Source organism: Festucalex cinctus, chromosome 7, assembly GCF_051991245.1.
Source record: "Festucalex cinctus isolate MCC-2025b chromosome 7, RoL_Fcin_1.0, whole genome shotgun sequence".
NCBI lineage: Eukaryota > Metazoa > Chordata > Actinopteri > Syngnathiformes > Syngnathidae > Festucalex > Festucalex cinctus.
In genome coordinates this window covers 8,385,633-8,413,148 of record NC_135417.1, presented here as the reverse complement: position 1 = coordinate 8,413,148, position 27,516 = coordinate 8,385,633, and the positions used below count along the sequence as shown (strand labels likewise).

The 27,516-nt window shown below is 40.6% G+C and overlaps 1 protein-coding gene across 5 annotated transcripts in view; it reads left to right on the top strand.

Moving 5' to 3' along the window:
- The window catches only part of erfl1 (Ets2 repressor factor like 1), a 118,331-nt gene that overhangs the window by 47,291 nt on the left and 43,524 nt on the right, over positions 1-27,516 (top strand). Inside the window, exons 4-5 of one of the 5 annotated variants that reach the window (XM_077527313.1) lie at positions 5,103-5,139; positions 18,599-18,733. The gene's annotated coding sequence lies outside the window, so the exon portion shown is untranslated. Of the gene's footprint in view, positions 1-5,102; positions 5,140-15,229; positions 15,349-16,015; positions 16,149-18,598; positions 18,738-27,516 lie in introns of those variants that run through there. The other 4 variants (XM_077527310.1, XM_077527312.1, XM_077527316.1 and 1 more) reach the window with 4 other exon arrangements.

Genomic DNA, 27,516 nt, shown 5'->3' with positions numbered 1-27,516 from the left:
CAATCGACAGCAAGTTGCAAAATGTGTTTTTAAAGATACTAATTGTATATGAAAAATAATGAAAATATCACATTTATTATAGGCAAAATATTCATGTTTGACTGCCAAAAAATGGCTAAATAAGTAAAGTATCCCTTTAACAGTGAGGACTTTTGGAACTGAGAAAAATCAATTCATACGATATTTTTAATTTTATACACGCTACTATGCTAGTATTTTTTTCACAGGGCGACATAGTGGCCTAGTGGTCTGCAGATCCGCCTCACATTTCCAAGGTTTGCGGTTGAAATCCGAACGTGGAAGTCAACTGGACGGACGGACGGTGCGACTGTCTGTCTGTGCACTATTAATCTCTCTCTTTCCTTCCTTCTTGCTTCCATCTCGCCATTCTCTTTTATCAAGTCAACAGCCGTCCCCCCCACCCCCCCGCCTTCCTCCCTCCTCCCGCCTGCCCTTCTGCCCCCCCCCCCCCCCCCCCCTCCTTCCCACCTCTCCCCCCCCCCTCTCTCTCACTTCAATCTCAAGTGTTTTCAATTTTATTCTAGAGTGGAATTAACTACCCCCGATGTCAAATTGCCGACGAAATCGATAATAATATCTTTACAAAAGAGGATATTCCAGTCTCTCGCGTCGGCTTTTGAAAAATGGAAAATTTAGCCGAGATTGATTCATTAGTTGACACGTTATAGGACGGTATAAGTATTGATCGCGGCCTGTCATGTCCCATCTCGGCTAATCGAAGCTGAGGCGCTCTGTCGATGGGCGCATTTTTCATAATTCCGTCGCCGGGGAGAGAGAGGGGGGAGGGGGGGGGGATGGGGTGGTGGGAAGGTGGGAGGCAGCAGCCGGCGGAGGGCAGAAAAGGAGGAGACGAGGATGAGAGACGACGACTCCAGGTTTGGGGGGCAACCAGTGCTGAGAAATGGAGTGGAAAAAGAGGAGAAGGTGCGAGGCAGGTGGGGGGGGGTGAGCAGGTATGTTAATGTCGCGCAGATAACGAATGCATGAAGCAGTTCGAGTCAAACGGGGGAGATAACGAGGTGAGGGCCGGGATGTGCCAAAGGCAACAGAGGCGGACAACAGGGGGCAGTGTTTTTTTTTGTGTTTTTTTTTGTTTTTTAGGGGCTAATTTTTGTGCTTTACGGTTATTTATCATACAAATATAAGTGCTAGCATTTTTGGTCACACTTTCTCCTTCAATTGTATTGGTATCATGCACTGGAGGCTCAGCTCCTCTCTTTTGGATTCTCAGTACGGCAGTAATAGTTGTGGTTCTTTGCAGACAGGGTTATTACAGTTTTGGAATTTTTTATTTGAGTTAGTTTTGAGTTTTGTTTTTTAAATGGAGTTATTTTTTAATTAGTTTTCATGGTGGTTCTGTTATTTTTTTTTAATTAATTTTAGTTATTTAATTAGTTTTTAGTTTTTGTTTCAGTTTTAGTTTTAGTTTTTTTTTTTTTAATTAATTGACAACAGTTACAACAGTTGCGCAATATTTAAAAAAAAAAAACACTATAGGAGCGACATTATCTGAAGGTGCTTTTTTCTTTTGGCTGCTGCTATATGACGTCACTTCTGTGTGACACACTTTCAAACGTCCTTGTTTTGTTATCAAAAATAAATTACTTAAAATCACATTTAAAATCATCCCCAAAGACTCACGGGTTAAATTAATTACCAAAGACTAAAACGAAGGACATTTTTCCTATAATTGCGGGAATGCTGAAAAGGAAGTAGCTCACGACCTATCATGGCTCACCTTTGATTGGTTACGATGGTGAGTGATTAAGAAAACTAAAACTAATAAAAACTCAAATTAATAATTTCCCCCCCCAAAAAAATAAATAAATAAAAACTAAGTTACCTGCTCTAAACACTAAGTGAAAACTGAATTTAAAAAAAGTCTAAATGGAATTAAAAATTTGAAACTATTATTGTATAACCTTGGCAGACACACCCACACACACACACACACACACACAGCTGACACCTAGGAAAAAAAAAATAATAATAAAAAAAATAAATAAATCACATCATCAACTTGTCGTTCAACCCTTATTGCAGTGAAGTTAAGTCGAACAGTTGAATTGTCTCTCTCAACCACTGCTTGCTAGCACATGCAACTACGTAGGCCAACAAAACTGATTGAAATTTGCGACCACTTGTTGCTAGGCAGACTTTGTAGGGCTTGAGCATAAGTGCTCCATTGGCCAATAATGATAATTAAAAAAAATAATAAGGGTGTACATACTAGCCATGCCCACACAACAGACATGTTCTGTGCAAATAAAATAATTTTAAAAAAATGGCAAAAAATCAAAGAAGCACAAGTGCTGCTCTGTCTGAAATATAAATCCGTATTAGAAAGAAAAACAGTGACATTAATGTTAAAAGCGCGGATGCGAGGAGGTGTGGAAAAGTGGAGATGAGGAGGCAGTGGGGTGCGCATGCAGCAGGAGGTGGTTGGGGGGGGGGGGGTGCGCTTGTAATAAATAGAAATTGAAAGGCTTGGGCGCCAACACAGAAGTTGTGAGGCGGAAAAAAAAAAAAAAAAGCTAAAGAGAGAGAAGCCGCCACGACAATGATTGGAGAAACTTTTGATAGTTGTGCGATTCGTTTGGAAAAAGTTGTGCGGCTAAGTCCAACATAAAGCCCCTCCCTCTTGGGAGTCTCGTCACGCCGCGTGCAAATCCCCCAGCGCACGTCAATCAACACAAGCCACACCAATCCGGTCCAACTGTTTTCTTTTCTTCTTGTATTGCTCCAAAGTCCAATTTGGAATCATCATCCTCTCAAGGATCAGCTTTTGAAAATACACGTCCCCATCTTAACATTCCCACCTCCGACACAATCAACCACAATCTGCGTTACAAGCTTCAAACTGATCCAACGCAACATGCATCCATATTAAAATTGGCGCAGGGCGGACAAAAAGTTGTATCCCAAGTTGGATCCTAAAGCGCAGACGCAAACAAGATTTTAACTATTTATTCACATCGAGAGACGTGGAGCAAACTTGACTGGACGAGAAACAACGAGAATTGCACAGAGGAACAGAGGTAACAATCCGACCAAACACACACTTCTCAGTTAGACTCACAGGGAAACGATCTGATTGGTTGTGGCTAGACATATGGGTAACAGGACTGACATGGAATTATCCGATTGGCTGTTGACCAGATAAAGAGATTAAAGATTATTGACATCACATAGCTTAAGACCAGTTGAAACTAGATGCCGGTTACATCAGTTCAAAACAGACACTTGGCCTCACGATCATGAACCAAACATAACCCTTGCACGACCCACACTTAACCCTGGCATGACCCAGTCATGACAGTACACAAGAAAAGATTCAAGTGAAACTAAATGTGTCCGAAATCGGACACAACACAGACAAATAATGACAAAACAAAAATGTCAAGTTTACAAAATGAGGTTTCAAAATTGTGAAAAATCAAGATCGAGTCCAGGCTCTAACATTCCTTAGTAGAATTTGCATGTTCTCCCCATGCCTGCGTGGGTCTTCTCCGGGTACTCCGGTCTCCTCCCACATTCCAAAGACATGCATGGCAGGTTAATTGTCCCGAGGTGTGCTTGTGAGCGTGGCTTTGAGTGGTTGGTCGTCTCTGTCTGCCCTGCGATTGGCTGGCGACCAGTCCAGGGTGTCCCCCGCCTACTGCCCGAAACCAGCTGGGATAGGCTCCAGCACCTCCACGACCCTTGTGAGGAACAATCGGTTCAGAAAATGGATGATTGGATGAAAAATAATTATTGCACCATTTTTTTTTTTTTTTTGGCGATAATTTGTCTTTGAATAAAACTGGTCCATGGTGCAAAAAAAAAAAAAAAAAATCTGGTCACACCATAGGGTTGATGTTTTGACATATTATGTCGCGCAAACGTCATCACTCATTTGACATTGTGACACCACCTACAAATCGTCCAGAAGGTGCGACTGCTGACCCCTTAATCCTATAATTGATTTTGATCTCGTAACATTCACAGTGTGAGGAAGTCTTCTTGCCGGGGGGGGGTGCGGGAAAAAAAAAAAGATTGTCAACAATAAAAGTGGACCTGAAACGGCTTTCGGGGGGGTGTTCTACATAAAACGAAGAGGAGCCAAATTCGAGCCGATTGGCCTGATGGACTTGGATTAGAAGGAAAGCAGGTGCATATGTGGAGGGGGGGGGGGGGGGGGAGAAAATAACGGGGTAGGCGGTTGGGGGGTTGCAGTTGCGCCGGTACTTGGCAGTCTCCGGGTATCTCAGGTTCTCTCCGGCCGAGGGAAAAGCGGTCGATATTTAATTGTTATTGCTAGCGTGGAAGCAAGGCGCTGTACCAAATTTTCTCATTTATTTGCTATTCTTGTTTCCTCACCCTTTTGCCTCACCCACGCACCGGAGGGGGACATGGAAGCGGGAGGGGGAGGCGTGTGGGGGGTGGGGGGTTTGCTTATATGTGGGGGGGAAGCACTTGTGTCCTCCTCTTCCAAGTTTCTGTCCTGCAGACAAATCAGATGAAGTCTCCCATCACGACAATCTAAAACTCGCCCCCTCCCACTTCCAACATGTCCAAAATGAAAAATCTGTCACTTTCATCAAATGTCGCTTGGAATATTGTCTACACTCCATTCCCGGGGATCGAATCTTATTTAGGGGAGAGAGGGAGGGAGGGCGGAGGGGTGGGGGTGGGGGCGTGGGGGGTCAGCGACGACCACGACCAGGACGGGATTCGCCATCTGTTTTCAAATTTCATTCCTCCATGAACTTTATTTTCTCCCCACTTCGGACAAAATTATAACCCCATCGATCCGACGCACACACACGGAGCCCCCCCCATCGCCCCCCTCCCCCATCCACATCCCCCCCCCCCCCTCCCCTTGCACACCCTCTCTCTCACACCACATGCTTCTTAAAGGCTTTGCTTATGTAATCCAAAGCATTTTGCTCACTCGCGCCGGACTCTCAAGTCAACTTTTTTTTTTTCCCCCTCCGTGCGCACGCGCACCACTCATAAAAAAAAAAAAATAATAATAAAAAAAAAAATTCTCCTATTAGCTCCTGCTGACGTCGCCTAAATTGCGCTCATCACTCTTGCAGGATTCCCGACAACGCGGAGGAGGCAGCTGTTGTTGCGGTAAGTCATTTCCATCCGTCACTACTAGCAAGCGACCGATTATCGGCCGGGCCGATTATTGAGGCCGATATTGGGCATTTTGACATGTTGGCAGGCAATCAATTAAAAAAAAAAATGTTTTGCTTTTTCAATAAAAAAAAGGTAAATTTCAATTTATATTGAAATTTTCTTAATCTTCATTTACTGTAGAAATATTATTTATTTCTTTATTGACATTTTCATTTAACGTGATAGCCTGCAAGCTCCCTGCACTTTTTGGTGTCCAACTCAAGGGTCAGGGGCCAGATGGGGCCCACCGTATCACTTTTTGTGGCAAATCATGTGCATTAACTTCTTGTTTTTTGCTAAAATACCAAAATTGCAAACTGTCAACTTTTGATAGTTGTTGATATTGCAAGCATATGCGACTCTGAAGGTTGGTGCGAATGGGTGTTTGTCCACATGTGCCCTGCGATTGGCTGGCGACCAGTCTAGGGTTTGTGTCAAAGTCAGCTGGCAGAAGCCAAGCAAGGAAAAAAAAAATAGCTGGACAGAATTTTGTTGTTGTTTGTTTGTTTGTTTGTTTGTTTTTTACTTGTACTTTGTAATTTTATAACATTTTCATTTACCTGCATGTTTAATATTTTATTTTTTATTTTTTTTAATATTTTTTTAATATTTTAAAAATTGTGTTTATATTTTTATTTAATAATTTTCTTTTCATTGTATTCATCCTAGTTTTTATAATTTTCTTCAATTTATATTATTGTATTTTTAAGTGTTATTTTATATTTTTATTTGATAGGTTAATGTTTTTTGTTTTGTATTTTTAGATATTTTTTTAATGTAATTGTAAATTTAAAAAAAAAATCATTTCTATATTTTAATCATTTTAATCTATATTTCTAGGATAATTGAGTTAACTTTCTTTTTATTTTAGAAAATATAGATATGAAACCATGTCATGTTTGACAACAGTCAATGTGTATTTAGTGTGACTTTGGAATTCCATATTTCACATCAAAAAGCAAAAACATGCACCCCACGACATGTTCTCTGATTGATTGATTGATTGATTGATTGATTGATTGTTTCCTGTGAGTTTTACTCACTGGAAGGTCTGCTAATCAATACGGTTGTCAAAGCTTCCTGGCCACAACTTTTGCCATCGACGTTAATGTTATGCTCATCAATAGACCTTTTAGTTTTTTTTCCCTTTCTTGAATCTTCTTTGTATAACTGAAGACCCCACACTGCGAGGGGGCGTACCCCCTGATTGATTAGGTATTAGCTGCAACACCTCGGTCGGACGACCGGCCGCTTGTTGTTTGCCGCGTACGGGAAAGCCGACCAAACGATCGCTGCGTGTGAAGGCCGATATTTATAGAGGCCTTAACAAGTTCATTATTGCCATTTGTAGGAGGGGGCGGGGCATGGGGGCTTTCCGTCAGTGGGGGATGAATGGGACCTTACGGGCCCCGACTCGGTACAGTCGATAGCCGCGATCGTTCCTCAGCCGCTTTACGGCCGCGTTGACTTTTACGGCCGCTGCGGGCTCGGCGCCGAAGCGTTTAGCGGCTAATGGCGCTTTAATCGAGGGTCAGGTGTTAACGCTCTAATCTGCTCGCGACAGTTGGCGACCACTTGAGGATTTGGGACCGCAGACGCGTTCAACGCGGTGGGCGCCTCCTTGCTTGAGAAATCAAGCTGTCGAGTAAATTGTGACATCCAGAGAAGATGCTGAGTCAGGGTGTAGACATGGCTTGCTAGCTAGCTACCTAGCTTGATACCGGTGTCGGCACAAGATGTGATCGGGCTGCCAGATCGTCTCGGGGGTAGCCTAACAAACACGTCCCGCTACAGGATTGGCTGGAAATGATCCAGTTGACGTCAAACATTGGAAAGAATATATTAAAGATGTAATTGAAATAACAAAATGTACGGACTGAAATTGTGAAAAAATAAAACGTAAATAAACCTAAGAATATAACCGCAAAATATATTGAATAAATAAATGATAAATACACCAAATAATTGTCTCAGATGTGACAAATATTGTCAGTTTAGATTGTTAATGTGTTCCTATTATCATTAAGACTGTTTTGTTGTTATTGTGATTGATTTGTGAACAGCTAAAAAAGAAAACAAAACCGAAGCTAACTTCGTTAGCTCGAAGCTCGAAGGCGCTTCATTCTATTTTTTTTTTTTCACTCTTAAAGTATCATGCTTTTATATTTGTAGGTTGCTTGACATTTTTACAATTTTAGTCCATAAATTTTGTTATTAAAATGACATCTTTAATATTTTCTTTACAATGTTTTGATGTCAACCATAATTTTTTACTGTACAACTTTATTGAACAATTGTAAACGGACAATTTCCAGACAATCCTGTAGCGTGACGTCATCTGCAGGCGACCCCGATACAATTTGGCAGCCCGATCGCATCTGGTACCGACACCGGTACCAAGCTAGGTAGCTAGCTAGCTAGCTAGAGCTAGCTATGTCTCCACCCTGACTCAACATTTTCTCTGGATGTCTGCTGTAGTGGTAAAAAGGATATATTGAAGGAAGGGCGGCTCATTCGGGACACCCGAGTGTGCTACTGGGTGCTATTATAGCCACACCAGAAAAATCAATATTTGGTGTCCTATTTAAAAGTATTTGAATTGTACACTATAATAATAATAATAATAATAATAATAATAATAATAATAATACGTCATTTTAGACATCAGCAAACGATTAATTAATGAAAATGCTCTCAATTTCCTTCTAAAAAATTCAGGGCGCTAGGTAGCGAACCACCAGGCTTCCCGTTCTGTCTCCCCCTGCTGGTCTTTTTTTTTTTTCTTTTTTTTTCCATGTTTCTTGGACGGGTTGTGACTGTGAAGACAAATTCCTCGGGTTGTTTTTAGATATTTTCCCAATAAATTTGATTAATAGTCGGGCAAACTTTGCTCCACTTTGTCACTTTCTTTTTCGACGACGTTGTTTTGGAGTCACGGAACCCCACTTGCTCTTTTTTTTTTTTTTTTCCTACCCGCTCGCCCACTTAACCTCATATTTCACAGCTGAACTACAGCTAATTCGCCCCCCCAACCCTCCGAACAGCGCTCCCGATACCGCCGGAGCACGCTTAATTACCCACAATTAAAGACAAACGCTAACGAGAAAATTGCTCCGTTATGAAACGACTTCAAAAGGAGTGAGAGGAATGGAGGGGGTGGGGGGGAAGTTGGCTGCGGGTGAGAGGAAGACAACTCCCGCCCCCACTACTCCCCCCACCCCTCTTGAGTGTTCACAGTGGAAGGCAGTAAAGCAAACAGTCTGCCGGCAACACCTCAAGCTGTGGACTATAAAACGATATTATCATAAGTTGGAAAGCACATCTGTCTTCAAAACTTTTTTCCTCAGTAATGAAATGAATATGGCGTAAGTGACGTACACGCCAGACTTCATTTTTATTTATTTTAATTCTACAGACGTGCCTCAGATAATTTGCCTTGTAAAAGTATTAGTCACCCTTGAACTTTTTTTTTTTTTTTTTTTTAACCTTTTGCCACATTTCAGGCTTCAAATATTTGTGAATTGGAAAAATGTATACGATATTTAAAACTCGCTGTTGCTAACCAAAATAGCAGCAACTATCGAGGCACGTGCGAGGCCTCTCGGATGAATTCAAGTGCACAGACTCCCCGCAAGTTGTAAAAGAGGACATTTTAGTGTTTAAGTACACTTTGACACACAATGTTGATGGTTTTTGGTGACTTTTTTTTTTTTTTTTTTAAATAAACATGAATGTACCAACATTGTGGAATTTTAAATTCTGCTTTCACTTCACATAAATTGTCCTACGGAAGAGGATTAGGGCCAGTGAAGAGAGGGGAAAAAAAGTTTGGCAGGATTTTTACTTTATTCTCAGAATTCTCACTTCATTAATAAAGACTTTAATCTCATAATTCTGACTTTAAAGTCAGAATAATAGTAGGGCTAATAAAGTCAGAATTCAAGTCAAGTCAGAATTCTGAGAATAAAGTGAGAATTTTCACTTTAAAGTGAGAATTCTGAGATTAAAGTCAGAATTCTGCCTTTAAATTCTGAGATTAAAGTCAGAATTCTGAGAATAAAGTCAGAATTAAAGTCGGAAGTCTGAGAATAAAGTCAGAAATCTGACTTTAAAGTGAGAATTCTGACTTTATTCTCAGACTTCTCACTTTAAAGTCAGAATTATTGACTTTAAAGTGAGAACTCTGAGAATAAAGTGAGAACTTTTTACATTCTGAGATTAAAATTGAAAGTGAGAATTCTGAGATTAAGTCAGAATTCTCACTAAAAGTGAGAATTTTTCTGACTTTATGAATGAAGTCAGAATCCTGACAAACTTTATTTAAACTTTACCTTAAAGTAAGAATCCTGCCAAACTTTATTTTCTCTCTTCACTGGCCCTAATCCTCTAACGTAAATTGCTAATTACATTATTTGTATTTTTTTAGCACACACTTTCATCTAAATTTACTCCCCACTATTTGCCACCTCCCTCCACTAAAACGTGTTCCCACCTCACCCAGCAATTAGACTCATCCACCCGAGCATCCCGGTCCAATCTTGATCACGCCAAACTCTCATTTGGATTATTTACGTCCACTTTCGGCCTGTGAAGTGGCGAGTGCCAGAGAATTGTGTCCGGCGGATACTGGTAACCGTAATAAGTGCAGCGGCTACAGTGATACCAATTAGATTTGATTTCATTTGAGAATGCCTCCGCAGCTGCTCCCCTGCACTCGCACCCGCTAACCCCGCCCCCTCTCTCTCTCTCTCTCTGGCTCTGCTCTCCCCCTAGATTAAAGTGGGTGTGTTAATTCGGCGGTGTAGCGATCGAAGGGCTCTGGCAACAATGGGAAATGGGCTATTGATCAGAACAGCTCAGATTAAGACTCGGCACTGGAGCTCTTTCTTGCTTTCCCTTTTCTCTCCATTTCCCACCTTCTTCCTCCTGTCTTCCTGTCTGTCCTGCTTGTGTCAACCCCCCCACAAACCCCCCGCCCCACCACCCCCGCTCACCCCTCCCGGCGTTTGCATGCACTCAAAGAGTCTATGAAGATTTTGCTTGCTTGTCGTGCGTGTCCTTCCCTGCTCTCGTGTAGGAAAAAGGGGAAGGCCGGTGTGCTACCACATTTCCATCGAAAATGTCACTGGCTTTAATCCACCAGAGGGCGCCCACCTGAATCAATAGTCACTCATACACTAGGCAACAAAACTGGGTAAACAAATGCCGATAAACTAAGCCCGGTCGAAATCAGCAAACGTTTGAGTTATAGGAGCGGAACCATATGCAAACTATTTTTTTTCACAAACCTGTTGAAAAAGAGCTTGTTGTAACATGGCCCTGGCTGATCTCTTATACTCTGCTGCCACCTGTTGGTCGTTTTTTTGTAATAACTACCATTGCTTTAAGCCACCTCTTCAGGTCAGAGGCTGCATCAAAGCCTTCTGTATGCTCTAAAACATTTAAAAATAATAATAAAAAAAAGAAACATATAAATATGTTTTTGGGACCATGGCAATATTTAAAATAAAACGTTTTTATACGTTTTTGGGAGCAAGTGAGTTAATAATCGAGTCATCACTCTGAGCTATTTTTATTTTATTTAAATCCTCTAATTTCAACATATCAACAGTATCATATCAACATTTGCGAACATCCGAACTGGTAATTAATAATCACTATCCGAATACAAAGTACAAAATAAACACTGATCACTGGTTTTTATAATACACTTTAATGCAAAATTAAAATGAATCCAATATAATCAATGAATCAACTGAATAATCGATAGATTTATCGATTCTAAAAATATTTGCTTGTCCCAGCTGACTTGAGTGACTAACACGTATCTTGACACTTCTTATCGAATGTTTGCATTTTTAGTTGAAATTGTAATCAGATTTTAAAAAATATATAAGTTTACAAAGAAATTAGAAAATAATCAGTTAATCTTTAAAATTTTGTCGTGGTTGCCAATTGAAAATGGAAAGAGCAAATACACCACCGGTTTTTTTTTGTTTGTTTTTTTGGTGTTTACTGTTTAGTATAACATTAATACTGCAATGTGACCTGAATTTGTAATTGTGGGAATGCTGAAATGGGTTTGCATTTGTCATTTAACTACAAGTTTCTACTTAATAATTACTAGTAATACTACTACTGTTTCTACTACTACTACTACTACTACTATTACTAGTAATTAATACTTTGTAATTTTCACAGAGTTTATCTTTCTATTGCCTTCATTAGCATTCAGCTTTCAGCATTCCCACGCAATTTTGCCAGAAATTACACTTAGTCTAGTTGTGGGAATGCTGAAAGCACAAATGTTGTTTTCTAACCTTTTATTATTTGGAAGATGCTGTTGTTACTAACCTAAACTGAAAAACACTGGACCGTAAATATAGACACCCCCAAAAAAATAACCAGTGCCGGGCTCAACTGATCGGTCGCCATGCAGCAACACTGCACGGCGCCCCCGCCGGCCTTTTAGCACCTGACATGACCTCAAGCGGACACGCGTTCAGGTGCGATCTCATAAGGCAATCCGTCACAGCGAGAGGCACCGCGATCCAAATTGCTTGGCCGTCAAAAGCGTGCCAAAATGAGCTGTCACGATCGGGCCCCGGGACACGCGACATTGGATTTGCATCGAATGGACATCAAAAAAAAAAAAAAAAAAAAAAAAGGGGCGGCAAACGCAAAGCGGACAGCAAATCCATACGGTGAAAAGTGAGCCGGGGATCCTCGCCTCTACTTATATTAATTAACTCAGTCAATGGGGATGTGATAGGTCACTTCTTCATCCTCTTTGCCGAACACATGCGGCCACTCTGTCAAACGCTCCTCCTCCTCCCGGCGGGTGTCTCGCTCGCTCGCTCGCAAAACACCATCGAGCTGCAGTGCGGTGCTTACAGCTTACTGGCATGTTTCACCAGTGTGCATGTCTGCACCAGCTTTGTGCCCTTTGCCGATGATAGAGATGACACGCACGCGCACACACACACACACGTTGGCGGTCACATCAATATTGGCCTGACCCTCGGGGGACTGGCGACTATCGGCCAAGTTTTCATCTGCCGAGTGTGTGACGTTCCCTGAACGAACGAACGCACGTACGTGGTGGGCAACACATGACATTTGTGAACCCCAAAAAATGTCAAACTAGGTTAATTGGTGTCAAAAGTCAACACTAGCGGGCGCATAATCGCACGATGCAGAGATTTTACGTTTCATACTACAAAATAGTTCAGGAATTTTTAATGTTATTCATAAATGTATCGTAAATTTGTTGTTCTTATTTACAGTCTATGCTGGTTAGTGACCAGGTGGGCCTGCAAACATCGGCGGATAATTGACACATATTGAAATGCATGGGGGGATTTTAATTTCCTTTTTCTTTCTATCTTTCTTTCTTTCTATCTTTCTTTCTATCTTTCTTTCTTTCTCTTTCTTTCTCTCTTTCCTTCTTTTTTCCTTCCTTACTTCTTTCTTTCCTTTTTCCTTCTTTCTCTTTCTTTTTTCTTTCTTTCTTTCTTTCTTTCTTTCCTTCCTTCTATCTTTCTTTTTCCTTCTATCTTTATATCTTCCTTTCTTTCTTTCCAACTTTATTTCATTCCTTTTTTCATTCTTTCCTTCTTTTTTCCTTCTTTCTTTCTTTTTTCTTTCCTTCATTTTTCCTTCTTTCTTTCTTTCTTTCTTTCTTTACTTCTATCTTTCTTTTTTCCTTCTATCTTTATATCTTCCTTTCTTTCTTTCCAACTTTCTTTTTTCCATCTTTCCTTCTTTCTTTCCTTCCAACTTTCTTTTTTCTTTCCTTTTCTTTCTTTCTTTCTTTCTTTCTTTCTTTCTTTCTTTCTTTCTTTCTTTTCTTTGAGTCTTCTTCGCCTGAAGACTTGCATCCATTTCCCTGCCAGCTCCCCCTAGTGGCCCGTTAAGTAATTGCTCAATAAGTAATGAACAATGGAGCTCACGATCACATATCGCATTTTTTTTTTTTAATTCAATTGTATCTCTTATTATAATTTCTTATCTTGTTTCTTGTCTTCCAAACGGTCAATTTGTGCCCAAGTGACTCCCAATGAAAAATAGTTTGGCTCATTCGGACATGTTTACACTGTAAAATGTTGATGAATTGCGTTTCAATAAATACGTTCAACTTAATTAACAATTTGTGTTTTTTGTGTTTGTGCACAACTCGAAGTCCACAAATCCCCACGTTGCTCTTCCGTCCGTCTGATCCCGCTTGTCATAAGAACTCTAGCTGTGCGCTCAAGTGACTTCTGCGGGTTTACCCAATCGATTATGGAGCGGCCCATTGGCGATCAATTCAACAATTAAAGTGCGTTGAGGGCGGGCAGGGTCGATGACGGCCACTTCTCCTCATCGTCTGACGCATTGGAAGCCAACGCGGCGCAGAGTTTTGCGTGAAAGCTGGGGAAAAAAAAAGAAAAAAAAAAGCCTGCAGCCGCTACGGGGCTCGACCTCTCGTTAGCCGCGTTTAAGGATTTCACGCGCACACACAAACACTTCCACTCATGCTTGTTTGACGTTTGAAAAGCCAACTGGCAGCTGTCCAACAAGCAGTCCCACATTCCCTGTCCGTTTTTTTTTGTTTTTGTTTATTTATTTATTTTTTTGCTTTCAGGAATCCTCCACCAATAATGTAAACATAGTTTAAAAGTTACATGGTATCACAATATATTTAATTTCAAACATATTTTAAGTTGAATCTTGACACATTTTTTTTTTGCTTGAAAAAAAAGTTAGATTGTAAAAATACAAGTGTTTCCAAACAAAATGACCCAAAAAGTAAAAATACAGTGGATACAAAAAGTCTACACACCCCTTATTCAAATGGCAGGATTTTTTTGCTATTCAAAAAAAAAATGAGACCAAGACCCATTTTAAAACTTTTTCCTCCATTTTTGTGACTCGTGATGGACAAATGAAACTTCATGAAGCACTTTTGAATTTTTTTTGACTCCTTTAAATGCCACACTGGTTTGAAAGATGCAGTGGAAATTTAAGCAATTTCATTACCCTAGCCTTTACCTTTTAATCCAATAGCACCATCTAGAGGAGGGAAAAATATTGCAAGTGCTTCATGAAGCTTCATTTTCCCATCACTAAATTTTGTGACCTCTTTTGCACAGAAGCAAGCCAAGACAACTGCTTCTAATACAGCCTAGTGGCTTTTCTTTTATTTGAATATTTTGTTACTTAAAGGAACACAAGACTTATGAAAAACTAACCAACTATTGTGTGAAATGCTTAATTTCAACTCTTCCCTGAAAAAAAATGCCAATTTATGTTGAGCAATTATGATTTTAAAGCACTTTTTATGAATATTTTTGCGTTAAGTACTGTATCGGGCATTTCGGACAGTCACATACGTGATCGTGACGTATCGCGTGCATAAAATACATTTTGAATGAATGACAACAAAGAACTCACGAGGAATTATCGCGTCCCACTGCGGACATCAACGGTGGAATTTCACCTTTCAACAAAGAAGCACTTCTTCAAAAGCAGTACAGCCATGGAAGACACGCCAAAGATTTGTTTCCAACCGAAGGCCGGATAAAACTGGCATATCCAGCCATCGGCGAGTCCAAGTGGACGGTAAACAACCGGGTGTCTTGTACTCTGCTAGGCTAAGCTACATGTCGTGTGCTTAGCAGTGCATCCCAATTAAAACCCAGGCTAAAATCCGATAGAAAATGTGTGGGATGCCCTAAAACATGACACAGAGAAAAATCTTTTCTTTGTGAATACACACACATTGAAAAAACAACAACATATGAACAAGGAAAGAAAATAAAAAATAAAAGACAACCAACTACCTACCATCAGTTACTTTAAAATGTTCCGCAAGAAGCTAAAACCTAACTTGCTCTCGCAAGATGAATTATCGCGGTATTTGTGAGTTCACAAACTTCGGAGAATACATCTTGTACCGCTTCCGCTGATCACACCGTTCGGACCAATCACAGAGCGACATTGTGTTTGGGGGCGGGATATGTAAATGTGAAGAAACCAGGAAGTCAGCGCCGACGCCGGAGCTAACAAACAAACCTAACATGGGCGAATGGACGCTGTAATTGTGTTCTCGCAGAATGACTCACCATTTCCTTGTTGAATGTTGAACAGCGAGAGGGTGCTTCGTGACTTTTCTAGCTGGTAAGATGTTCGTGCTTTGCCCCCCTTTCGACAAGAACACGAAATTTTCACCAGTGGCCGTGATTGGTTAAAACAAGCGTGTAGAATGTCGCTTCGTCCTATCAGATAGAATTATTGTACAGCCTTTTCGACGAAATGACTGTGGAGCGGTACCAGCCTTAAAAGGGAGTAAAATGCCCTCCAAGCAAGCCGCTCATTTTGGGGGGCCTTGAACCTACAACTTCAAACGTCCCCTACGGGGCATTTTGGAAGGGCAATACTGGCGGGAAACACACACACTCACTCACGCACACACACTTGCCGGCCTCATATATGAGACACGGGAGCGGAAACGGGTCGAATCCTACTTCAAATTCTCCTTCCTCTCGGCTTGTCGACCGGGGAAAACAAACCGACCCGAGGCACCGCGGATGGGGATTTACTAATTAACTACTTACACACACACACGCACACGCGCACGCGCGTAGGAGAGAGAGAGGGAGAGAAAGAGAGAGAGCGGTCCATCCTCCTCACCCCCACTTCCTCCTCCTCGCATCCATCCATCCACTCCCCCCTCCTCCACCTCCACCTCCTCCTCCTCCTCCTCCTTGGCCGCATCTCTCGCCTTCCCGTGCATGTGCTGTCCTCGGCGGGTTCATGCAGGTTTGCTAGTCGAGTGTTACCTCTCGGCGCGCGCGCTCGGATGGACTGACAGCTTTGCTCATACTTTCACTCCCCCACAAAAAAATAACAATAAAAACAAGAAAGAAACAACAAAGAGAGAGAGAGAGAAAAAAAAAACAGAAGCCCAAAAACTGCAGGTGAGTTTGACCTTTTTCGCCGCGCCCGCGCGCACGCCTGACCTCGTTCGCTTTATGGTCGTTTCTCGCGTCGCTTCCGTTTTGTGCGCGTCAGGAAAAAGTTGCGAGTGAGTCCGAGTGGAGCGTCACGCGTGTTTTGGATGTGCGGAGGCATCGGCGTGGGACGCGTCTTTTATTTCGAGTGTTTACTTTGTGCGTGGTTCGTTTTTTTGAAGGAACGGGGAAAAGTTGCGCGTAATTTGCGCACGATTCCGAATCGCTTTCATTTGGGGGATCGGATGCGTTTACATTCATGCTAATAATTAGGGGCATGTAGCGGGGGAGGGTGCGTTGGGTTCTTCGTCCGCCTTGGCCCGGATTAGCCTCTTTTAAGTGCCTCCATTTGTTGGAGCGCTCACCTCCACGCAGCCTTGCATCAATCAGTCAATTAAGCATGCGCGCGCACATGGAGCGCGCAAAACAAACATTTCGTGCCTTTCTCGTGTTAATGTTTCATTTCTGAATGTTTTTTTTTTTTGTGTGTGTGTGGCTGCACAACTTTTTTTCCCAAGTCACCTCTCACCCACTCAGCGTGGATATTGTTTATATATTTTACCTCGTGGGATTGGACGCCCAAAAAAAAAAAGAATATTTGGATGTTTGCCTTCTGTTTGTTTATCAGACGTTTTGATACATATGCATGAAACATTCCGTGTGTGTGTGTGTTTGTTTGTTTGTGCGTGTGTGATCCCGTCAACGATTTGTGTCGGCATACGTGCAGATAAACAGTGTTTGCCGATCGATACACGCATGTAACTATTGCAGATGAAGAGGCCAATCAATGGATGCACTCAATCCACAGTCCGGCTTCTTCTTCTTGATGTTTTTGTTTTTTTTCCTCTTCTGGAATACACACGCACGCGCACGGTGTCAATAAGCAACTTTTCATCAGCCTGCTATATAGTTTGGCCAGAACCTGAATTTATAATAATAAAAATAATTTATAAAGTGAATTTATATCAGAAAATGGCAAATTATTCTTTATTTTTTATTTTATTTTGGCAAATAACGCGCAGCAAATTCAGTCATTATCATAATTGCATATCAACAAATGCGTTATTATTATTATTATTCATATTATTATTATTGTTATGGATTTTTCGTTAGAACATGTTTTGAAGGCAGGCAATGCAAATGCAAATTGCATAATTCCAACACATTCTTGTATAAATCAGTTGGGGATGAATTGAAATTCAAGCAAAAATAAAAACGAACGAATGATCGAGCAATATTGTTGCTGATATTTGCGGCCTTTAATTATTGTAGTGCCTTTAAAAAAATCATGGTTTTATTTGTGGAAGCTGTCATGGAGCAGAATAAGACATTTTAGCCGGACTAAAAAATAAATAAAATAAAAAAAATCGACTTTTCTATTTGAATTCAATTTTCGCATTCATTTGACAATAATTTTAGTTTTGACTGCGATTGTTTTGCGTTACAAACTGACTTTAAAGTTATTACCCGGCGCTCATTCGTTGTTGTTTTTTTCCCCCATTAGAGGCCTTCATTCTTCTGCGTCTTATTTTTCGTTTTCTTTTGGCGGGTTATTTGTTACTTGAATTCATGGAAACATCATCATCATCATCATCATCATCTTCCTTTCCCGCGCCTTTTGAGCTGTTGCCTGAGCGGTGTCACGTGACGAAAGCGCGGCTGGTTAGCGCCTGCTGGAAATTGTTGCAGGCCGAGCGCGTATTTACACAAACAAGACAGTCGGGAGGCCCGCAAATAAGAATACGCGCTCACGCTTTCATTTCCTGTGGCGAGAGAAACATAAAAAATATCCGAAAAATAAATTAAATAATCGAACCGAAACTTTTTTTTTTTTTTTTTTTCCCTTGGCCAGGAAAAATAATTATGAAAATGAGGAAATGGATTTCAGACTGGCCCTGGCAGTAACAACCTTGATGTTTTTCATCAAACATTTGAAGACAGCACAACGATCTGTTGTTGGACCAAAAAAAATAAAAAAATAAAATGATGTCATATTATTTAACATCATAAGTGAGCTGTACAAAATCAGACTAGAGTTAGAATAATCGATTCAAACAGATGAACTCGTATACATATTTTTAATAGATTCTTTATCACTTTTCACGTGTGCTGTTTTTTATGCAAAACAAAACAAAAAAACAATTAGACTAAATGGTTCCTTACAAGTTTTAAATGCAAAGTTGAAATATTTTTAAAAAGTTTTTTTTAATCTGTCAAAAAAAAAATAGTAAAACGTTAATTGAAGTAATTTACTGACAATAATTTTCACATTAAACGTACAAACATTTAATTATTTACAGCGCCGAAAAATAATTTCCCTTTTTTTTTTTTTTTTTTTTTTGGTCTCTCGATTGACCGAATTTTACCTTGTCGTATAAAAGTGTGATTGTCTTTTCTTTTTTCTTCCGATTTTCGAGACGCCGAAGTTTGTCGAGCCTGATCCGAACCGAGCCGAAGCGGCTAGCGCCTCCCCCCCGTGCGAGGCCCACAGACGGCGGTCGGGCTTCGGCCTCAGGTGCATCGCTGAGGCGGGGCGACCAGCAGGAGCAAAGGCAGGTAGGACACATTTCCCTATAAATCGTCATTTTCACCTAAATAAAAAAAAATAAAATAATAAATAAATAAAAACGCTGTTTTGTCTCGACATCGATCACGACAAAATGTTGTTAATCCGCTTTAGAAATGTCAAGGTAAGACGACAGGAAGTGTAAATAATTCAACATTGAATGCAGCTTGAGACCATTTGGAGTGCAATTGTAAAAAAATAAAATAAAAATAAAAATTGTGGAATGTGTTTCGAAAGCCACAAACTTGGTCACAATGTTTTAATAAGCAAAATTTTGTGGCATCTCATTTTCCATGCATTTAAGTATGTCCCTAAAAAAGGAAGTAAAGACCTGCAATGTAGTACAAAGGGAACTGCCAAATTGCATATAAACTCAAAAAAAAAACAACCCATAAATAAACAAGAAATAAATCAATTAGATGTGCATGAATTATTTCAACAAACATGACTGGGAAAAGCACCTTATGAAAATATACAGTATACTGTATGAACACGAATTTTATTTTTTAAATTACAGTTTTCAATTTCTTGCTTCCCTCAACGTTTTCTAACTTCATATTTTGACCTCATCCCAAAAGAAAAATCTACTGCTGAGGTGTTATTTTTAATTATTTATACCCACTATGGTTATTGGCAAAAATATATATCAAGAAATAGGAGAAAGTTAATATTAAATTAGTATTTTTTTGTGACATTTGTGAGTGGTGGTGTAAGATGGAGAAGTGCAGATAATGTAAAAAAAAGAAAAAAAAGAAAAAAAAGATTCTGGTAAAGTTACAATTATTGATTGGACTGCTGTACTTATGTATATTTAGACAAAGAAAAAACCCCACTACAGACTCAAAAAATAAAAAACAAATAATAATAATAATAATAATTCTCAATTATATACAATACATATTTTAATCCACCCCAAAAATATTTAAATTTATATGTGACAGGTGGATTCCCTCCATTTTTGTGTATTACCTTGTATAATTACCTTTTTCTGTATTATATTTTAATCAAATACTAAGGAGGGTTTTTCTGCAATATTTATTAAGCACGGTCTTCATATTCAAACTGTCATCATGGTGAAATTAAATTGTACTTTACAATCTTAACATACATAAATAGAATGTAAAAAAACGGAACATTTTGTTAATCCAGTTGCTCGGTTTCGCAACTGGTGGCTCGCTAAACCACAGTCGCTAACATTAGTCGTTTTTTTATGCAGAAGATAAAGAATTTATGCATGTGAGTATTGTGGAATTTGTCTACATGAGCAACTCAGCTCCCTTTGTGTTCAAATATCGATTGGGAAACACCGCCACATCGATGCTAACTAACTGTTAGCGCGGCAATGGCGTTGTGCGTCGTTTGTTAGCATTAAGCTAAGCGGACTTTTCAAAGGCAAACGTATGCCGTGATTTTAATGAAGTACATGACGTGTAATCGTCTTTGATGTTTTAGTTTTCGAGTAAACTTCAACTTGGACAACTCGAAACTTCGTTTTTTGAAGAATTGCTTGTTAGCCGGCAAACCGCTGCTTGTCGTCAAGTGACTCAAACGTCACTCACTCGTGTCCAAAAACATGCTAACCCCCTTCTTACCCCCACCCTCCTGTAAGTCTTCCTGTGTGCTATGATCCCCTCGGCTGGTCTTCAAATATGCATCTCGCTATTCATTATTCAGCCATCATTACTGGTTGTGCTCTTCTTCACTACCTGTTACAGTGGAGAAGATTGTTGGGGGGGGGGGGGGGGGGGATCACCCCCCAGCTCCTTACTTGTTGTCGGCGCATAAGTACAAACTTGTAGCGCGACGATAAGAGCGGCATCGTTCCATCTATCTCCGCCATCAGCGTTTGGCGGAGTGTCTGCGAGGCGTGAAAGGTCACTTAATCAATGGCCGCGCAATTTGACAAATCCCCGCCGCCGCTCTTATCGTCCGTCCCTCGCGGGCGTTTTTTGAAGCGGGCCGGCCGATAAATCGTCTTCTTCATCCCGGAGGTGAGCAGGTGGAGTTTGTTGAACTGTGCGAGCTCAGAAAGCAAGACGTTGTTGCGTTATGACAAGCAAAACATTTAGCGTTAGCTTAGCTTATCGTTCGCTAGCTTGACTCGTTGGATGGCAGCCATTTCCACTCATCATCACTAGTGTATAGTGTCGTCCATTTTAGAGCACGGTGACTGATTTTTCAAGAACCACAGGTGTTTTTTGTTTGTTTTTTTAGATCTAAGTCTTCAAAATGAAAAAAATAGACTCTCTTCTTTCACCAGAAAAAAAGTGTGATTGTGCCTTTTTCCGTTAAAAAAATGGTAAATGTCATATCAAGCAAAACAGTGACATTCATGCTAACATATATGTAAATATTTTTTCAGGACACCTGTAACATTTTAACGGCGCTTTCCTTCTATGAAGCAATGAACTCAACATTTAGGAATGGCTTTAGGTTAGGGACGTAACGCTATCCAAACATCACGATAACATATCACGATATGAAGGTCACAATATGAAAATTATCACGATATTGTGGAGGGGTTGACGATATTGAAAAAAAAAAGTCACAATGTTGTAAAAAAAATTAGCTCATACTAAAAAAAACAAAAAAACAAAAAAAAAACCACAATTTTGTGCTTTTGTATTTTACAGCAATGCATATATACATATATATATATATATATATATATATATATATATATATATATATATATATATATATATATATATATATGAAAATAGGCGCTCCCCCTAGTGGCCCGCCAAGTAATTGCTCAATAAGTCGTGAACAATGGAGCCGTTTTATAGTGGCTGTATATTAACTTCAAATATCGCGTAGACGTATCGATAATCAATCTATCGAGTATCACGATTTATCGCGATATCGATATATCGTCACACTCCTAATAGGGACTGGCAACGAATAGCAAAAAAGGCACATATAACTGAGCCCGATTAAATTGCTAAGTTTAAAACCAATAATAAACCCTAAAAGTCGTTAAAAAAAAACAATGATAATCATTAAATATAACATGTAACTGTTGAAAAAATGCATACATAACGCTTTAAGCAACTGATATTTGACTGACGGTGATTTAGTACAACAGTACTCAGTCACGTGTTCTTTATCCTCTGTGAGTGAGCTGAGATGTCAGTGCTGTTCTTTGCAGACATCCATGTCAAGTACATCCGTCTGTCTGTCTTGTACTGTCTAATAACAACTTCCCTCCAAACAGACACCTTTATATGTTTCCACCAAACAGTTGCTCCAAACCAAAATGGCCGACCTCCATTTCAAAGCGGGGGCACAAATCCTTGAGATTGTTGTCGTACGTCCTGTCCTGAAAGACGCGTCCACCGAATTTCATGTTGATCGGTGACGCTACTTCTTTCCAGGGGGCGCTGTTGCTAATACAGCTCCGAGCTGAAAGGGAAAAAAATAAATAAATAAATCTGTGCGAGGTTTGGAGGTGTCGTGTGGCGCGTTTAGGCAGCCTGCAGCTGAGTGCAACCAACAGGAAAATGAGATTTTTTTTTTCTTTTATCCAACAGACTGGTCCCCTTCTTCCTTTTGTTTTTTGAGTATACACTTCCAAACAACTGCACACAATTGCACGTTGGTGGTCGTGAAGCTGCTCAATGTTTTTTTTTTTTTTGATACGTGCAAGTAAGCGTGACAGCTCGCTTTTAGCTTGGTGACGCAATATGTGGCTTCTTTCTTCTCCTGTCATTTGAAACATTCGGACTATAATGGTGCGTTTGGGACCACAAGATTTCTCAGTGCTTAGTGTAAAGTGTGGCAGTATCATTTTTACACGTGGTGAAGCAGCATGTGGCTCTTTGCCCACTGTCATTTTGGAATTTTTCATTTTAGTTAGTTTTGATTTCGTTTTGAGTTTGTTTGTTTTTTTATTGAGTTAGCTTTAATTAGTTTTCAGGGTGGTTCTGTTAGTTTTTATTAGTTTTAGTTAATAAATGCTTAGTTTGAGTTTAGTTTTAGTTAGTTTCAGTATTAGTTTTAGTTTAAAAAAATGCATATTCCTTGCGCACAATATTTAAAGGGATGCTTTACTTATTTAGCCATTTTTGTCAGTCAAAAATTTATATTTTGCCTATAATAAAATTTGATATTTTCATTATTTTTCATGTACAATTACTACTTTTAAAAACACATTTTACAACTTGCTGTTGACTGAAAATCATATCACAAGGGCTCAGGTAACCAATCACAGCTCAGCTTGTGAATGTCACATGACCAAACCTAGAAAACAGGTGACATCACATAGCGTATTACCAGTTGAAACTAGATGCTGATTACATCAGTTCAAAACAGACACTTGACCTCACGGTCATGACCCAAACATAACCCTTGCATGACCCTAATCATGACAACTTGCGTCAAAAAAGTGGGTCATTTGGTATAAAACAACCCAAAAAGTTGGGTCAAATGGACCCATTAAAATGGATCAGTCCATTTTTTGATCCATAATGGGGTTACTTTTGTTTAGAGTGACGGAACGAGAAGTGCAACTCTTGATGGTGTTTATGACAGATTCCTTACCTTACATCTTATTATTGTGGTTGTCGCTGTGTGAGTGATATACGAGAGTGAAGCGAGCGAGCGAGGGAGAGAGGGAGGGGCTTACCAGAAGAGGGATGAAGTCAACTTGTCCCCCGCTCAGTCATTAATCCGATTTAAGAGCAATTAAGGTGAGACTGATTCCTTCCTCGGAGGAGAAAGAAATGGATGACGAGGGCGGGAACGGCGAGGTCGGGCCAGGCGGGAAAGCGTGTTTGTAAGGAACACGCACGACCATGCAATCGCTTCGGTCAAAAAAAACAACCCCAAATTGGGTCAAGAATGAACAACACAACTTTTCAGTTAGTTCAGTGAATATCCCACCATGTGGGTTATTCATTTCATTTGACTCAACTTTTTCGGTTAATTGACTGACTAGCCTGATTGAATTGGGTCAAAAATAAACCAACCCAACTGAGTTACTGTTTTTAACCCAAAAAGTTGGGTCAAATTAAATTAATATTCCACAAAGCAACCCATTTTTTGGTCATTTTCTGGGTTATTCATTTGACCCAATTCAACTGAGTTCACTGACTAACCCAACTGAATTGGGTCAAAAATGAACGAAGCCAACTTTTTGAGTTATTTAACCCAAAAAGTTGGGTCAAATTAAATTAATAACCCACAAAGCAACCAATTTTTTGGTTGTTTTGTGAGTTATTTATTTGACCCAATTCAATTGAGTTCATTGACTAACCTAACTGAAATGGGTCAAAAATGAACTAGGCCAACTTTTTGAATTATTTAACCCAAAAAGTTGGTTCAAATTAAATAATTTTGGCTTATTTTGCAGGTTGTTCTTTTGACCCAACTCTTTTGAGTCAATTGAATAACCCAAAAAGTTGGGTCGGTCCCTTTTTGACCTAAATCGGGTCATTTTTGACCAGCGTTTTCAGCGTATGGAATGTGTGCAGGCATTTCCCTTTAAGAGGCGGGGCTTGGTAGGGTCACATCGGCAAGCACGCGTGAGTCTCTCGGCGTGAGCAGTGACCAACAGCAGCCTATGTACGTGTGTGTGTATGTGTGTGCGTGTGATTGTTTTATTGCTCTGCCAGCATTCAAAAACTGTGGCTCGCCTTTCCCACTTGCGAGGGGGATTACACAAGTATACAGCGCCCCTGCAATACGTGAAATCCATGATATAGAAATATCTTATTTAAATACTCATGTTTTTATAATATTTACGGCACTTTATTTTTATGTCTGGGTAGGACAAGCGCGCCAGATAACACAAAAATATTGTACAAACAGTTACAACTCAACAGTACCGTTCAAGGAAACAAATTCCGATTTTCAAACTAATAAATTTATATCATAATATACATCTGAAACCATGCCCAAAGATGCACATAAAATAAACTTACAGCTGCTTTTCATTTGTCTTCTTTCAAATGAACACCATCTTAAACTAAATAAATGTGCCACCATCTAGTGGTCGACAGTAAAATTACACCCAATATAAATAAGAGGTGAAAAATAATTAACTGTTCAAAAAAAAAAATCAGGAAAAAATCACAACCACATACCTGAATCTTAAAAAAAAAAAAAAAAGATGGTGGGAGAACGTCACACTTGCATGATGGTTAACATTAATGTTCAAAATGAAGGTTAAAAGGAGGACAAAAGGCAACAAGTGAAGGACAAAGTGGTCTCTGAAAGGACACCGATCCTCCCCGCCGCAATCCGCGCTCTCATGTTCCTGATGTGTATCGCCCGTGCTGTCGACACGGGGGTCCCCCCTCGCCACCGTAGCGCCGCTGTGTCTATTGGGAGATGGTACGCGGCGATAGCCGAGCGCCGGCGTGACACCGACACAAACGGTACATAAATCAAACGCACACGTAGGTGCCGCTCCTCGCGCGTTTATCTGACAACGCGTGATAGCGGCCGACTCCGCTTAGACTCGGCGAGGCGTCGCCACGCCTTGTTAAGTGCGAGAGTAATGTTGTGTCTTCGCCATTGTTGAGGCCTCGCTTTGTTTACAGGCACTCACACATTGTTTGGGCTGTGGGACGAAAAACGTGTAAATAATGACACAAACTAAAATACAGGAAACCACATCTGTCGCAGGTTCGAGTTTCATGTTTATTTTGGGTGTAATTCCACTATCAGCCACTAGATGGTGGCATACTATTTAAGAACTCAGCTCAGCCCGATTTTTTTTGCTGAAAGTTATTGAACGTCAAATCCTCTTTAATCCTGCTTTCTATGCCTACAGAAAGCAACGGCTGTGGGTTTATTTAATCATGTCCATTTTTGGGCATGATTATTGAACGTGTATTGTGAGATATGTTGAGTTCACCGAATGTAGCGGTGAAGCTCCTCAATTCACATCAACCTAGTTCCATGCAAGCAAGATGCCACAAGATGGCGCCAAAGTAAAACAGTAATGCCCTGATATACAAATGTAATTCATTCCATGACCAATCTCATAGCTCAAATCACTTGTATCTCAAATCATCTTTCCCGGTGAAATGGCCATGAAAAAAATAGAAAAATAGCACTGTGTGATATTTTATTTAAGGAAAGCAAATAGTAATGACATAATGTAATAATTATAAAACTGATTAAATAATTTTCATCTCACTTTGCATGAATGGCCATTGAACAACTGCCCGACCTAGCCACCAGGGGGCAATATAAGACAATCAGATGTCAGCTCCTTGCAGATGATAAAGAATATATGTCCAACCGAGTATTGCTAAATTCCTAAATACAGTCTTCTGCCGTTCGTATTCAAATATTAATTGCTGAAAAGTTGATATGCACGTGTGTGGATCTCACCCCGCTTCATCTATCCTTCCTTCGTTTCTTTAGTTTTTCCTCTGGTCTCTTGAAAACTCCCTAATCTGTTGTAATTTAGAGATATCTGGGTTTGGTGAAAGATTTTGGTTTTGTAACCCTGTGGGTGGCAGGTGGCGTCTGGGTGGTGCTGGATTTCACTTTCTTTCTTTCCTTTGATCCTTCCTCTGGTCTCCTGACAACTTCACGACTCTGGCGAGACTCCGGTATGGGTATGAAGTATCCGGTATGGGTGAAGGGTATGGGGTTTTATTTAACAGGTTTCAGGTGAATTAATGAGCACAAACTCACATGCACGCACGCACGCATATATGCACATGCACATACACAAAAAAAGAGATGACATGTTGAATCGGTAAGACTGCCGAATGAACAATACTGAGCTCTCAAAAAAAAAAAAAAAAAAGGTTAATATGCACGTTTTCCATTACATGTTAGCATTAGCATTGAGCTAGCAGATGAAAGGTTACGTTTTATGTATTTGTATGTGTGATTCGCTAGGCTGCTTCTGACAAATTGTTGATGCGGTATTTATTACTTGCACTGCATAGCTCCAATGAATTGCACTTTTTTTTTAATTTTTGTTTTTAAGAGGCAAATTTGCGATATGCGTCACGGCAGCGTTAAAAGAACGGAACCGCATTGACTTTAGCGTTAAATGATGCTAATCGGCTATAACCTTCGCGCGGCACTCAACGGCTCATCCGCCCGTCAAGAAGACCAGGCTTCATTTTCCTGAGCGGTTGAGTGGTGCTGGTGTCAGATTGAGAGGCCATTTGGCCGCTGCTGACAGGAGGAGGCGGCGGCAGCGGCTATCGACGGAGCCCCGCCGCGTCCGGCCGCCGACCGGACCCGGGGCCCCCGCGTCCAAAGCGTTTGTGGCGTTTAATACACTGCAGCTCCTCGCCCCGCATGCCACTACCACGGGGATCAATATGCACTGGGTTAGTGAGAAATGGACCATCTGATGCACACTCAGAGGAGGAGGAGATGCGTTGGGGGGGGGGGGTGAGGGTGTGACAGAAACTGCGGGGAGGGATGGGGAAAGATTTAAAGAGAAGAAGAGAAGTGGAAGAGACGAAGAGCGTGATTAAAAGACGGCGTGGTGGAGAGAGACATTCAGCGGAAGAGGAGGAAGCAAAAAGAGGTGGATGGAGGAAAAGTGGGGGTGCGAGTGTGTGTGTGTGGGGGGGGGGGGGGTCACACAGAGATGAGGAGGAACAGAGGGGAGGGAGGTAAAATTTCCATCAGGTTTTCAATTGGGGCCGATCAATAGTGTATTAGAGCTCACCTTGACCTCTCTCTCTCTCTCTCTCTCTCTCTCTCTCTCTCTCTCTCTTCTCTCTCTCTCTCACCCCCCCCCCCCCCCCCCCCCCCCCCCCTCAAAACCAGCTTTTCTCCCCGGCC